Below are 15,514 nucleotides of genomic sequence, written 5' to 3' on the forward strand. Positions count from 1 at the left end.
GCATCGTCTCAGAATGAGGAAATAATAGTGAAGCAAAAGTAGGACAATAGTGACGTAAAGACATTCCTAACCAATATTTTGCAAAAAATGTCCACTTAGTTGAAGAATTATGCAAAAGATTTTGAATGTGCTTTAAATAAAAAGAATATAATTTTGATTGGATGTGAACTACACCCAAACCCCCATCCAAAATAGGTTTATAGCACACAGACCTCCGAATAGGCTTAGCAGTGGACTGTCAAATAAAACGAAAAGTCTCCCTCTGAAAAAGGTCGACATAATGTTTTGAAAATATTGTTACAGCCCCTCGATACCAAAATTTAGACAAAGCCATGACATTGCACACAGTAGATTTGCCCAGGTGATAACACCTTAGACACACTGGCAACCGACCCGGGGCAGTGACTAGCATGGACATTCTGTCACCCAGTCTAACAATATATGGAATATCTTCAGCTTTTCCACTGTCAACTTGCAACTGGACAGTTCTCACACCAGTCTGAACAGGGGATCCCCCAATTAACATAGTTTCAGGAGTTATGCTCAGCACCTTCCCAAATCTCCTAAAGTAGGAATCCAGGAATTCATTGGATACTACACCATGAATCCAGTGTACTCTCAAATCCAGTACTTCCTTGTCGTAGGGAGAAAAGTCTATTTTAATGTCTCTATAAAATAAGCACCCATGGCGAGCCACCTCCTCGTGGTGGGTGCTGGGTAACGCTAAGTGCTCGCCAACCCCCCGTGTGGATCCGGGGGCATATTTGGTCCACCAATCCGTTGGCCGTGGGTTGCGTCCCTGTGTCGGTGGAGGAGGGGATCCTGGTGGTTGAGGGTAATGGGGGCCTCGAACGACGTTCCTGTTACTCAACACACCACTTTGGCCCTGACTTCACCTAGACGGGTGGTAGAACTGGCCCGGTTCTATCAATCGGCTGGTCACGCCATGCCCTGTGCATGGACAAACTTCCTCAGCAATTATTGTGCATGTTTGTACATTTGTGACAATGAGCGTTTGTTATTATCATACTCTATACTATAATAATTTGCCTAGAGTCCTATGCCAGAAGGCGGTGGCTCATGGGCCAATCTAGTGATGTTGACCTCCGAATGATGTATGTCTCTAATTTCTTGTCTAGGGCCGAACCAGTCTGGCATTGAATTGGTCGACAAATACAGCTATTCGTGTCATATTCGCTGGAGTATACTATCCCTGTATCCCTGGTGTCAGCATCTTGGATACCCGTTGCTAATAGACACCGTCCTTGTTGACACTCCATGGTGGGTGGGGAGCAGGGATGGTGAATGATTTTCCTTTCGCCATGACTTTCCAACAAGCTGGTTCAACTCGACATGACAAAAAACGACGTCTGGACGAACTAGATCGTCCATCCGACACAAATTCAACCACTGATTCCTGGGCTAATCGAAGCAACTGATTTTCTGCCTAACAAACTCAACCCATTTGCCGTGTCAAAAGCTATCTATGGGATCTGTGGGGAGGTGAAAAATGTCACCCGTCTCCGTAATGGTTCACTGTTAGTTGAGTGCGCACGGAGACAGCAATCTCTAAATCTTATGTCTGTTAAAACATTTGCCAATATAGAAGTTGCCGTGTCCGTGCACAAAACTCTTAATTCGTGCCGTGGTATCATACGTGACAGGGCACGCTCTCTGTATGATATGAGTGAAGAGGATATTGCAACTGAGCTTGAAGATCAGGGGGTTACAGCAGTGAAACGTTTCACCATTAAAAAGGATGGAATTGTAACTAAAACAAATATATATCTTCTAACATTTGCCAGACCTTCTTTACCACAGTCAATTAAGGCAGGATATCTTAACATCGGGGTGGATGTGTATTGTCCCCAATCCACTCCGGTGTTATAAATGTCAACAGTTTGGTCATGGGACTTACTCATGTCGTAATCCTGCAGTATGTTATCGCTGTGGCGATCCTCATGATGGCACAGGTTGCGAGAATGATCTCAAGTGTGTTAACTGCAAAGAGACTCATGCTGCTTCTTCAAGGTCATGCCCTATATATCAAAGGGAATCGAAGATAATGAAAATAAAATGTGAAAAAAATCTCTCTTATTTTGAAGCCAAAAAACTTTTCACCACTCAGTCCTCAACCCCATCAAATATAACATATTCTGCTGCAGTTACCCGTTCTGTAGCAATGTCCTCAGCTGCATGTCAAACTGACTTGACCTGGGTCAAATCAGAAAAATCTGTGTTTTCATCTAACAAACCTGCTTCTGAACCGAAAGAATCTACTGCCCCAGTCACTCAAATAACGTCTGAGTCTCAGACAGAAATTCAGTCTGAGTCATCACAATTGACTGCTTCGCCACTAGCCACATCACAACCACCCACTATTCCAGTGAAAAAGCAGAAAGGTAAAAAATTACATATGACAGAAACACATGTTGTTCCTCTACAAAATACTTTTGGGCCTCTAGACATGGAGGTGACCCCATACTCACAGGACGAGCGGAGGTGCTTACCCCCGTCACGTTCTCGCGAAAGATCGCCCATTGAGCCACCATGACTCAGCTGGCCAATATAATTCAATGGAACTGCAGAGGGATTAAAAATAACTTTAACGAGTTACAGTTACTCGTACAAGATCATCAACCGTCGGCATTCTGTATCCAAGAGACATATCTTAAAGATACAGATAATTTTAAATTGAGACAGTATGATGCTTACCATTCTTTTTCTCCTCAGAGGGATCGTGCAACTGGAGGAGCTTCTATTTTAGTACATCACAACGTCATCCATAGCCCTGTCGCTCTAAATACACAATTGCAAACTGTAGCTGTTCGTATTACTTTGCACATGGCGCTGACATTGTGCAGTTTGTACATACCGCCCTCTTCAAATATTCACAAATCAGATCTTCAAAATTTATATGATCAACTCCTGAAGCCATGTTTAATCACGGGCGATCTTAACGGACACAACCCACTTTGGGGAAGTGTCAACACAAATAGGAAGGGTAAATCATCGAGGATTTCATATCTGATAATAACTTATGTATTTTCAATGACGATTCAGCTACTTACCTACATCCAGCTACGGGAACATATTCTTCCCTGGATATATCATTTGCCGACTCAAATTTGTGTAATGAATTCGAATGGGAGGTGCATGATGACCTGTGTGGGAGTGATCACTTCCCAACTATTCTTAAAGGCATTATCCCTGGGGATGATCCACCCTTATCCAGACGGAACTTCAAGAAGGCTGACTGGTCCTTATATAAAACACTTTGTATTGATCATTTAAAACCTGATGTTTTTGTAAACAGCGAAGATCCTATACAGCTGTTTTCAGATATAATCAATAACATTGCTGACCAAACTATCCCCAAGTCCTCTGCAATTCCACATGTTCGCAAACCATGGTTTACTAATGACTGTTAACAGGCCAGAAAGAGTAGGAGGAAAGCGGAAAAGTATTTTCGCCGCCACCCTACAGTACATAATTTAGATAGAGTAAAAATTTTAAATGCCAAGGCTCGACGCACTTTTAAACAGAGTAAACGCCTGTCTTTGAGGAACTATGTCTCCAAAATTAATTCCCGTACACCCATGTCTAAGGTGTGGAATATGATACAAAGAATTACGGGCAAAGGTTCCAGATCTACTGTTCATCATCTGAAGGATGGTGACCGGGTATTAACTGATAAATCTGATATTGCCAACAAGCTTGGTGAAACTCTCGCCAAACATTCTTCTTCGTCCAATTACGTACCTGAATTTAAACACTACCAGAAACAGCAGGAGAAGAAGAGAATAAATTTTACCTCAGACAATGGCGAAGACTATAATGAATTATTTTCATTACATGAGCTACACACTGCCCTTGAGCAAGCTCATGATACAGCGTCAGGAGCTGACTATATTCACTATCAGCTCCTGAAACATTTGCCCAAATCATGTTTGGAAACAATGCTCAATATTTTTGATTCAATATGGACTTAGGGAAAATTCCCGTCTTCTTGGCGTAATGCTATTGTAGATCCTATTCCAAAACCTGGCCGGGATCATACTGATCCGTCGAATTACAGACCAAGTTCTTAAACGAGTTGTGTCTGTAAAACCATGGAGCGTATGGTAAACAGTCGATTAACATGGTTTCTTGAAACTAACAACCTTATCACAAATATTCAGTGTGGTTTCAGGAAGAATCGTAGTACCATTGATCATTTGGTACGTTTAGAATCCTTTGTAAAAAATGCATTTATCAATAAGCAACATGCTGTACCGATCTTTTTTTGATCTCGAGAAAGCATACGATACCACCTGGAAGCATGGCATTTTAAAGGATTTACATGGTTTCGGTTTAAGGGGTCGTTTACCTCTGTTTATATCGCAATTTTTACAAGGCAGGCAATTTCAAGTCCGAGTAGGTTCTACCCTGTCTGATCATTACAATCAGCATCAGGGTGTTCCGCAAGGCAGCATTTTGTCTGTGACCTTATTTAGTATCAAGATCAACAGTTTATCCAAGGTTTTAAACGATTCAATAGATGGATCACTTTTCGTGGATGATTTTAATATTTCCTGTCGCGGTAAGAATATGCATACTATTGAACGGCAACTGCAATTATGTTTAAACAAAATAAATAAATGGTGTCTTGAGAATGGTTTTAAATTTTCTAAGACAAAAACTAATTGCTTCCATTTCTGCCGTAAGTATAAACCACATAAGGACCCAGAATTATTTTTAAATGGCACTCCTATCAAAGTCGTTAAGGAGGCCAAGTTCTTAGGTTTGATTTTCGACTCTCATTTAACTTTTCTTCCGCATATCAAATACTTGAAAACTAAATGCCTGAAGGCACTTGATCTATTGAAAGTTGTGTCAAATTCAAAATGGGGAGGGGATCAAGCTACTCTCCTGCACCTATACCGTGCACTTGTCCGTTCGAAGCTTGATTATGGCTCCATCATTTATGGTGGAGCCTGTAAAAGCAATCTAAAACTCCTTGATTCTATCCACCACCAAGGTCTGAGACTTTGTCTTTGGTCGTTCCGAACTTCTCCTATTGACAGTCTCTATGTCGAAGCCGATGAACCATCTCTTACACAGCGCCGTATCAAATTAGCTCTACAATATATTACAAAACTATACTCTAACGAATCCAACCCTGCTTTTAACTGTGTTTTCGATCCTCTTTATGAGCATTTATACATCAAAAAGTCTTCTCTTGTTCCACCTTTTGGGCACAGAATTAAACCATTCATTTCTGCTGCCGGCATTGAGCTGAAAAGTATAGCGCCTTCTCGTCTTCTCCTCCTTGGCAATTAGTGAGGCCACAAGTTGACCTCACATTAACAAAGTTTAAAAAATCAGACACAAACGAATTACAATATAAACAAGAGTTTATGCAATTAAAAAATAATTATAGTACATACAAATCCTTATTTACAGATGGTTCCAAGGATGGTTGCACAGTTGCTTGTGCCACTGTCATTGGATCCAGAACAATATCTTCTCGATTACCTGATAACAGCTCCATTTTCACTGCAGAAGCTAACGCAATATTAACGGCTCTTCAATATATTCAAAGACATCCTAATCATGTACAGTATATAATTTTTTCTGATTCTCTTTCTTGCCTTCAGGCTATTAAAAATTTGTCTTGTAAACATCCACTTTTAATTGACATAATTGAATTGTATAATGATCTTACAACTGGCAGTGCGACATCTTTTGTTGGTTACCCAGCCATGTCGGTATTTCTGGGAATGCAATGGCCGATCTTGCTGCTAAGGCTGCACTCAACAAATCTGTGACACCACGACTTATTCCATGCAGTGACTATAAAGCTAGCATTAGAACTTACATTCGTGATCTGATGCAAAAGAAGTGGGACACCCAAGTTGGAATAAATAAATTACATGCCATAAAACCTTATATTGGTTACACTCACTTGGGCTGTCAGTCCAGATTTGAAGAGGTCGCATTGGCCATACGCGTTACACCCACAGTTATTTACTAAAAGGTGATGATCCTCCGTTTTGTATCCCTTGTGATGAGAGAACCACGGTCAAGCATATCCTGCTTGACTGTTGAATTCTCCATCATAAGGGATAACTATATATTTCAATGTCAAAACAATGAAGGATCTTTTTAGCACAGTTAGTACTCATTTAATTCTTGGATTTTTAAAAGAAATTGATTTTCTTATTGAATTGTAATTGATATGTTCTGTAGATAGTTGTATTTTAATGATTGGTAGTTTAAATTAGTAACTTAGATTGTTAGTGGCTGTACCCTCAACGGGGGTTGAAGTATTGTAAAATTATTGTCCTCCTGAGAGGGTACGTAAGTCCAATACTCTCATAGTCAATTTAAATCTACTACTAGTTTTTAATCGTAGAATATTTGTTGTTTTTAAGTCATGGCTAAATTTCAGGATAATCGCCAATAGCTGAAGGGGTGGTGTAAATCCAGCTAGGTTTCATGCAGGTAGCAGAAGTAATGTAAGTCCCCATGGACCTTAGTATGGTGATCTACTTCAGTTGTTGGCGATCTATAGCCCCGGTTTTATGTTGTATTGTCTTCTTTAAATCCAATGTTTTAACTTTCAATGCTAGTTTTATGTTCTGTGATACTCTAGTGTTTTTACTGTCCTTCGCTGACAGGTTTTACTTTTTCTCTTTTCTCATCCTAACATTACTATAACTTATTTTGTTCTCGTCACGATATGGCTGCAATATTGCCGATGTGACGTTAAATGTTAACTCACTCACTCACTCACTCTATAAAATACTGAGCCCACTGAAAGCAGTAATCGCACTCTATTTTCGTTCTTAAACGTCACAAACCAAGTGCCATTCGCCTTTGGTTTCCATATTGAAAGAATTGGTTGCATGTTGAATAATATCAAACACATTTTCCCTGTCAAAATTTCTAATTGCAGATTTCATACGAACCGTCTGATGTATCGTCCTCCGATCCAGGAAACGGGTCGGCACAGCAGGTTCCACAACTGCAGCATGATAGGCCATTGTCCTTAAGAACAATGGGGGTAGACCCAGAGGTCACATGAAATATGACAATTTTTGTGAAGGCAACAAAATGTTAAAATAACCTTATTTATTCCTTTGAATACACAGAGTGCAGGCGCTAAAACGTCGGGGCGACGTAGGAAAAGCATCCTGCAGCTAGCGCCATGAGCCGGTGGATTGGCGCTTAATTAACGAGGCGCGGGGACACAGCACTTGGAGGAGTTTGTGCAGTCACCCCCAGACAAGCGTAAACAAACAGTGCAACTGACCGCGTGGACTAAATCCACTAAACTTAAATACAGTGCAAGTATCAAAACAATGGTAGGATACGTGAACTTTAGTCACAAATGTTGTTTTATTTAAAAAATATAATGAAAGTTAAAGACATTTTGAAATTTCAATGTAAACTGATCCAGGGGAAACGCGCCGAAGTTTCTGGTATCTCCTTACCACTTGAAAACACTTACTAGGGGTTAGCTGGCTCTTAAGACGTGTGTTATCGGGCAGAATGTGGTTGTGAGGGTGTGAGAATCTACGACGTTATTACCGGCGTGCGACACCATGGCCGATGTCCTTGGATTCGGGGACAGAAAACAACTGCAACTTCACTTTGAGGGGCTTGGTTTGGACGGAGAACAATGTGGTTGAGGGGATGGGTCCATTTCTACAATTTGGAAGTGGCTGCATGGTGCCTCCAGTGAAACAGACGCGCGAAAAGGGAGGCTGCGTCGCAAAGAGAGATAAAAAGAGGAGGGAAATGAAATGTGAAAAACAGAGGGCAAAGTTGGCGGTTTCTGTTTTTTTTTTTGGTGGGTGGGCCATTCCCGGAGGTACTGCAACACCGGGCCAACCCGTTATGAGGGCGGAGCTTGGGTACTGCAACACCGGGCCAATCCGTGATGAGGGCGGAGCAAGCTCCGTGGCACCTCATCCCATTGCCAAAATCAGTTTAATAACGATGTGCCCAATAGAAGATAGTAAGGTGATAAGAAGAGGTAGGTACTTTTTCCTTTTTCATACATTTTATTCAGTTACACTATTAATAGCATATTTGGACAGCACTTCTTGACACTGCTCCTAAGTTAAAAACGCTATCACAAATTTTGGAGCAGTGGCACTAACATTGGAAGACTTAAAGAGAAGGAAAAGTAATGATAACATTTTAAAATTAAAATACAAACAACAACGTATTTACAATTATCCTTATCAGTACTAGCATATACCATATATAACATATTATTAACGACACAAGAAACAGCACTAACCAGACCTATTATGTACAATATAAAATTATTCTATTAATATTTTCTGGATGAAACTTGTCTAAACATTGCATTCGTAAAAAGTATTTCCATTTACATCTTTAACTTATACAACATTATACGCGTATATATACATACACACACTTACACATATATAGATCATACCCTACACGCTTATACATGAATACACAACCATACCTATGTACACATACATACATATATACATACATCCATATACATGCACATTCATACACAGACATATAAACACATACATGTACCTTACCAATATTTCATCACATAAAATAATTGCAAATGACCTTGATTAACTGAGCAGAACATAGTAGAAGAAAGCCAGTTATTAGCAAATGAAGAACTTCACAGTCTAAAGAAATCAACCCTGATACGCGGTTTTAGGAGTGACAAAAAACGCAAGACAATATCATTCCCATTTAGCTGGTTGTGATCAAATTTATTAACATTCCTTACCCGCCAAAGATACCAAACATACACAAACAGCATTGATTGATTTGGAATTTTTGGACACAGCCAAACTGTATGATTTCATATGATTTTGAAATTAGGCCTGAAGACAAAATATGTAACCATGGGAAAATGATATCCCCACAACACATTTGCACATGGACAGGATCCAAAAAATGATCTGCAGTTTTAATTGCAGATCGACAAAGAAAACACTCGGGAGAGACAGCCATACCGCGGGTATGAAGAAAATGCCCTAAAAGGGATAGAATTATAGATGCACTGTTTGGAAGACAATCCTCAAACTTATGAAGAATTTCCCAAACAAGCCTGTAATTAGTTTGTGGATATAACCTTTCTATTGTGTTTTCAGTAACTTTTGATAGCAAACAATTATAAAACTGTTTATAATTAAAATTAGCCAGGTCAACCACAGGGTCAGAAACTATGGACTTAAACTGTTTTATGGCCAAAGAACATTGTTGATAATTTAATGACGGATACGCAGAGATAGAAAATCAGGACAGTAAGGACATTCCTAACCAGTATTTTGCAAAATAAGTCCATTTGGCTGAATAGGTTTTGAATATGTTTTAGCTGGAAGGCTTGTAATTTTCATTTAACATGTATAACATTCAACCCTCGTTCCAGTCTACTATATAAAACAGAGTCCCTAATAGGTTCAGACTTGCACTGCCAAATATACGTAAAAGTCTCTCTTTGGAGTGAGTGAGTGAGTTAATATTTAACGTCACATCGGCAATATTTCAGCCATATTGTGACGAGAACATTTAACAAAGAAAAGGATTATATGTATATTATAAAATCTGTCAGCGAAGGACAGTAAAACAACTAGAATATCACAATTTAAATTAAAACTAGCGTGGAAAGATAAAACTAATATCACTATTCGGACAATACAACATAAAATCCGGCTATAGATTGCCAACAACTGAAGGTAGATCACCATACTAGGGGCCATGGGGACTTACAGTACCTTAGCTACCTACATGGACCCTAGTTGGATTTACATCATCCCCTCAGCTGTTAGCAATTTAGTCCCATCTAGCCAAATATTAAAAATACACATATGCTACGATTAAAAACACTGGAAGTTTAAACGTACAGGAAATGTGTAGGGACCTACGTACCCTCTCAGGAGGACAATAATTTTACGGTACTTCAACCCCCTTTGAGGGTACAGCCACTAACAATTCAAGTTACTAATCTAAACTACCATGAATTAAAATGCAGCTATGTACAGAATATAATCATCAAAATTCAGTGATGAAATCAATTTCTTTTAAAAAGCCAAGAATTAAATGAGAACTTACGGGTGAGTGAGTTAAAATTTAATGTCACATCGGCAAAATCTCGTGACGAGAACATCTAATATCAAAATTAATTATATGTCTACTATAAAACCTGTCAACGAAGGACAGTAAAATAGCTAGAATATCACAAATGGAATGAAAACTAGCATGAAGAGTTAAAAACAGCATCTCCATTAGGACAATACACTATAAAATCAGGCTATAGATCGCCAACAACTGAACGTAGATCACCAAACTAGGGACCATGGGGACTTACAGTACCTTTGCTACCTGCATGGACCTTAGTTGGATTTACACCATCCCCTCAGCTGCTGGCGAGTGTACAATATGCTAGCCAAACTTAAAACAACAAGAATACTACGATTAAAAAGCCTGGTATATTTAAATTTACATCGAATGTTTGTGGACTTACGTACCCTCTCAGGAGGACAATAATTTTACAATACTTCAACCCCCTTTGAGGGAGGGTACAGCCACTAACCATTCTAGTTACTAACCTAAACTACCAATCATTAAAATACATTTATATACAGAACATATAACTCAAAATTCAACCAAGAAATCAATTTCCTTTAAAAAGGCAATAATTAAATAAGCGCTGACTGTGTTAAAAAGATCCTTAACAGTTTTTACAGAAAAATACTTATCCCTTATGATGGAGAATTCAACACAGTCAAGCAGCATATGCTTGACCGTGACTCTCTCATCACAAGGGATACAAAACGGAGGATCCTCACCTTTTAAAAGGTATGCGTGAGTGTATCTTGTATGGCCAATGCGACATCGTCGCAAAATGACTTCTTCAAATCTGGACTGACAACCCAAGTATGTATAACCAATGTAGGGTTTTATTTCATGTAGTTTATTTATACCTACTTGGGTTTCCCACTTCTTCTGCATCAGATCACGAGTGTAAGCTCTAATGCTAGCTTTGTAGTCAGAATAAGGAATAAGAAGTGGTGTCACAGATTTATTGAGTGCTGTGTTAGCAGCAAGATCGGCCATTGCGTTACCGGAAATGCCAACGTGGCTGGGTAACCAACAGAAGACGATGTCGTACTGGCCAGTAGCAAGATCATTATATAATTCAATATTTTCAATTAAAAGTGGATGTTTACAAGAGAGATTTTTAATCGCCTGAAGGCAAGAAAGAGAGCCGGAATAGATTATATATTGTTTATGTTTATGGCGTCTTTGAATATATTTAAGAGCTGTTAATATGGCGTTAGCCTCAGCGGTAAAAATAGATCTGTTGTCTGGTAATCTAGAAGATATTGTTCTGGATCCAATGACAGTGGCACAAGCTACTGCGCCACCGTCCTTGGACCCATCTGTAAATAAGGATTTATAACTGCTATATTTATGTTTCAATTCATTATATTCTTGTTTATACTGTAATTCATTAGTTTCTGAGTTTTTAAATGTGGTCAATGTTAGGTCCACTTGGGGCCTAACCAACTGCCAATGAGGAGAAGAAAGAAGACGGGAAGGAGCTATATTTTCCAGCTCAATGCCGGCAGCAGCAAGAAATGGTTTAATTCTTAAACCAAGAGGCGGTACAAGCGAAGATTTCATATCGTGTAAGTCCTCACACAGAGGACTGAAAACACAGTTATATGCAGGGTTTGACTCACTGGAATATAATTTTGTTACATACTGTAAAGCTAATTTGATACGTCGCTGCTCAAGAGATGGCTCATCGGCCTCAACGTACAACAGGTGAAGTTCGAAAGGAGCCAAGACAAAGTCGTAGACCTTGATGGTGAACAGAATCTAAAAGTTTCAGGTTGCTTTTACAGGCTCCACCGTATACAACGGAGCCATAATCAAGTTTTGACCGGATCAGTGATCGATAAAGTTGCAGGAGGGTAGCTTGGTCCCCTCCCCATTTAGAATGTGAAACGACTTTCAACAAGTCACGTGCCTTCAGGCATTTAGTTTTGAGGGATTTGATATGTGGTAGAAACGTTAAATGCGAGTCAAAAATTAATCCCAAGAACTTGGCCTCCTTTATAGCTTTCATGGGAGTGCCATCTAGAAATAGTTCAGGGTCCTTATGTGGCTTATATGTTCTGCAAAAATGTATACAATTGGTTTTGGACTTCGAAAATGTGAAGCCGTTTTCAAGACACCATTTATTTATTTTGTTTAAACACAACTGCAGTTGCCGTTCAATACTATGCATATTTTCACCTCGGCAAGAAATATTAAAATCATCCACGAAAAGCGATCCATCAATTGAATCGTTTAAAACTTTTGATAAACTGTTGATCTTGATGCTAAAGAGAGTGACAGATAAGATACTGCCTTGTGGAACACCCTGATCCTGATTGTAATGATCAGACAGGGTAGAACTCACACGGACCTGGAATTGTCTGTCATTTAAAAAGTTGGCAATAAATTGAGGCAAACGACCTCGCAAACCAAAGTCATGTAAATCCCTCAAAATACCATGTTTCCAGGTTGTGACATATGCTTTTTCAAGATCACAAAAGATAGACACAGCATGTTGTTTATTAATTAGTGCGTTTTTCACAAATGATTCCAGTCGCACTAAGTGATCGACAGTACTTCTGTTTTTACGGAAACCACACTGTATATCTGTGATAAGATTATTTGTTTCCAAGTACCAAACAAGTCGATTATTTATCATGCGTTCCATGGTCTTGCAAACACAGCTAGTTAGTGAAATAGGTCGATAATTGGACGGATCCGTATGATCACGTCCAGGTTTAGGTATTGGTACTACTATGGCGTCACGCCATGACGGAGGAAAGTTACCCGATGTCCAAATATCATCAAAAATATTGAGAAGCGTTTCTAGGCAGGATTCTGGTAAGTGCTTCAGGAGTTGATAATGTATGTTATCAGCTCCTGTAGCAGTGTCATGAGCTTGATCAAGAGCAGTATGGAGTTCATGAATAGAAAACGTTTCATTATAATCTTCCCCATTATCAGAATTGAAATTAATAGTTTTCTTTTCTTGTTGTTTTTGATATTGCTGGAATTTTGGTACATAATTTGAAGAGGAAGAGTGTTTAGCAAGGGCTTCACCTAGTTTATTAGCAATATCTGATTTATCAGTAAGCAGTTGATCTCCATGTTTAAGATGATGGACAGTAGTATTTAGTAGATTTTCTGGACCATGTTCCATACCTTGGACATGGGTGTCCGAGAATTTATTTTGGATACATAATTTTGCCAAGATTGGCGTTTGTTCTGTTTAAAAGTACGCCGCGCTTTAGCATTTAAAATCTAAAATGTATTTAAATTATGCACCTACTTGGGCTGTCAGTCCAGATTTGAAGAGGTTATTTTAAGACGATGTCGTATTGGCCACACACGATATACTCATGCATACCTATTGAAAGGTGAGGATCCTCCGTTTTGTATCCCTTGTGATGAGAGAGTCACTGTCAAGCATATTCTGCTTGACTGTGTCGAATTCTCCATCACAAGGGATAAATATTTCAATGTCAAAACTGTAAAGGATCTTTTTACTAACATTAATTCTCATTTAATCGTTGGTTTTTTAAAAGAAATTGATTTTTTGGTAGAAGTTTGAATAACGTGTTCTGTAAATAGATGGTTGTTTAGATTTGTAACTAGAATTGTTAGTGGCTGTACCCTCAAAGGGGGTTGAAGTATTGTAAAATTATTGTCCTCCTGAGAGGGTACGTAAGTCCACAAACAGTTAAAGTCAATTCTAAATTTCCAGGTTTTTAATCGTAGAATATGCGTCTTTTTATTGTATGGCTAGATTTCACAAATTGCTGACGGCTGAGGGAATGATGTAAATCCAGCTAGGGTCCATGCAGGTAGCAAAGGTACTGTAAGTCCCCATGGTCCCTAGTATGGTGATCTACCTTCAGTTGTTAGCAATCTATAGCCCATTTTTACATTGTATTGTCCTGTATAGATAAATTGTTTTAGGTATAGTTACTAGTTTTATATTCTACTCTGTGATACCCTAGTTGTTTTACTGTCCTTCGCTGACAGGTTTTATAGTAGACATATATTTCATTTTAGTATTAAATGTTCTCGTCGCGATATGGCTGAGATATTGCCGATGTGACGTTAAATATTAACTCACTCACTCCATCTCTTCTTTTTAAATTTTGGGTAATATCTTCTTGTCCTGTATTAACTGATAGTTTCTATGAATGAATGAAATTTGATTTTGAAAACTTAGCTATCGAGTATTAATTTCTTCGCCTTAGAACTCACTTCAAATTTGTGGAGGATGTTGTTGCTGCAACAGTCGTGGGACAATTCTTCGAAATCCATGGTATGGACAGTGCAGACTCCCCACCACATGGATTACCGGTTCTGTCCTTCATGTCAGATGATGAATGGACAAGGCGCCAGGGATATCATGATGAAATTTGGGGTATTTGTGATGATATTTTGTAGTTTGGTTTGAATATAAAATTAACAGGTACATGCTCTATTTGTGAAATCAGATGTCCAAAGTACCGAAGCAACTCCGTAACCATCATATATACTTGTTAACATTATTTGGAACGTATGTTTGCTGAATTTGAACTTCAGATTAAACAAACAGTTTTTCTGAATTCTCTGGGGGTTTTTTTTTCAGATTACCGATTCTCAACATCTTGGTACCTTTAGGCAATTTATTGAGTCCCTGGACAAAGATGAACAGACTTTGATGAACATGTTGGATGGGAACACGTATGTATGTGCAGTGTGTGGGAAAAGTTAGATGAGACAGATGGTTCAAAACTCATTTGAGGAAAGGGCACAGCTGGCAGTTCACACAAATATCAAGTTCCCCAGCAACACCTGACAAGGTCTTGTCCTGTTTCATGAGGATGTCGCTCCTACTTCTGGACACCTGTGACGCATACAGAATGGGAGATGGGGACTGGATACTTGCAAATGCCAAGTTTGAAAGGCTCTATGCTGGACCCACAAACCATACTAAGTACCGTCTGTGGCTTTGGAGGATGTTAGCTTATGACATGGCTGTACTTTCACCCAGGGAAAGTTATGACTACTTGTGGAATACAACTGTCAGCAAGTACATCTCGTGGCAAGAATATCCCCAATGACAATCTTGAGATTCAAGTGAAGATGATAAAGGGTCGACTTCAAACATAAGGTGCCAACAAGTCATTTCAATCAGCCTACACTACTGCGATGACTATTCTGTACACTGACAGTCTCAAAGAATATGTCATGAAAGCAAGCCATTTCATCACATCATCCCAGAAGAAGCCACAGATTGACAAGTCAAAGGAAATTTTCTCCATGTCTGCAGTTCTTAACCATTACACTGGAGCAAAGTGGAAGGCCTTCACTAAATTCTCAGACCCTTTGACGAAAATAAATGCTGACATCAGAGCTGAAGCTACCCTTCACATGGGAAGTAGTTGAGGGACACTTGTTA

The 15,514-nt window shown here is 39.1% G+C and overlaps 1 pseudogene; it reads left to right on the plus strand.

Annotated features, from left to right (window-relative positions):
* Nucleotides 1-7,884: 7,884 nt before the first annotated feature.
* LOC137271359 (uncharacterized) lies at nt 7,885-15,501 on the plus strand (annotated as a pseudogene).
* Nucleotides 15,502-15,514: the final 13 nt, after the last annotated feature.

This window comes from Haliotis asinina, chromosome 2 (genome assembly GCF_037392515.1).
Source record: "Haliotis asinina isolate JCU_RB_2024 chromosome 2, JCU_Hal_asi_v2, whole genome shotgun sequence".
Taxonomy (NCBI): Eukaryota; Metazoa; Mollusca; class Gastropoda; order Lepetellida; family Haliotidae; genus Haliotis; species Haliotis asinina.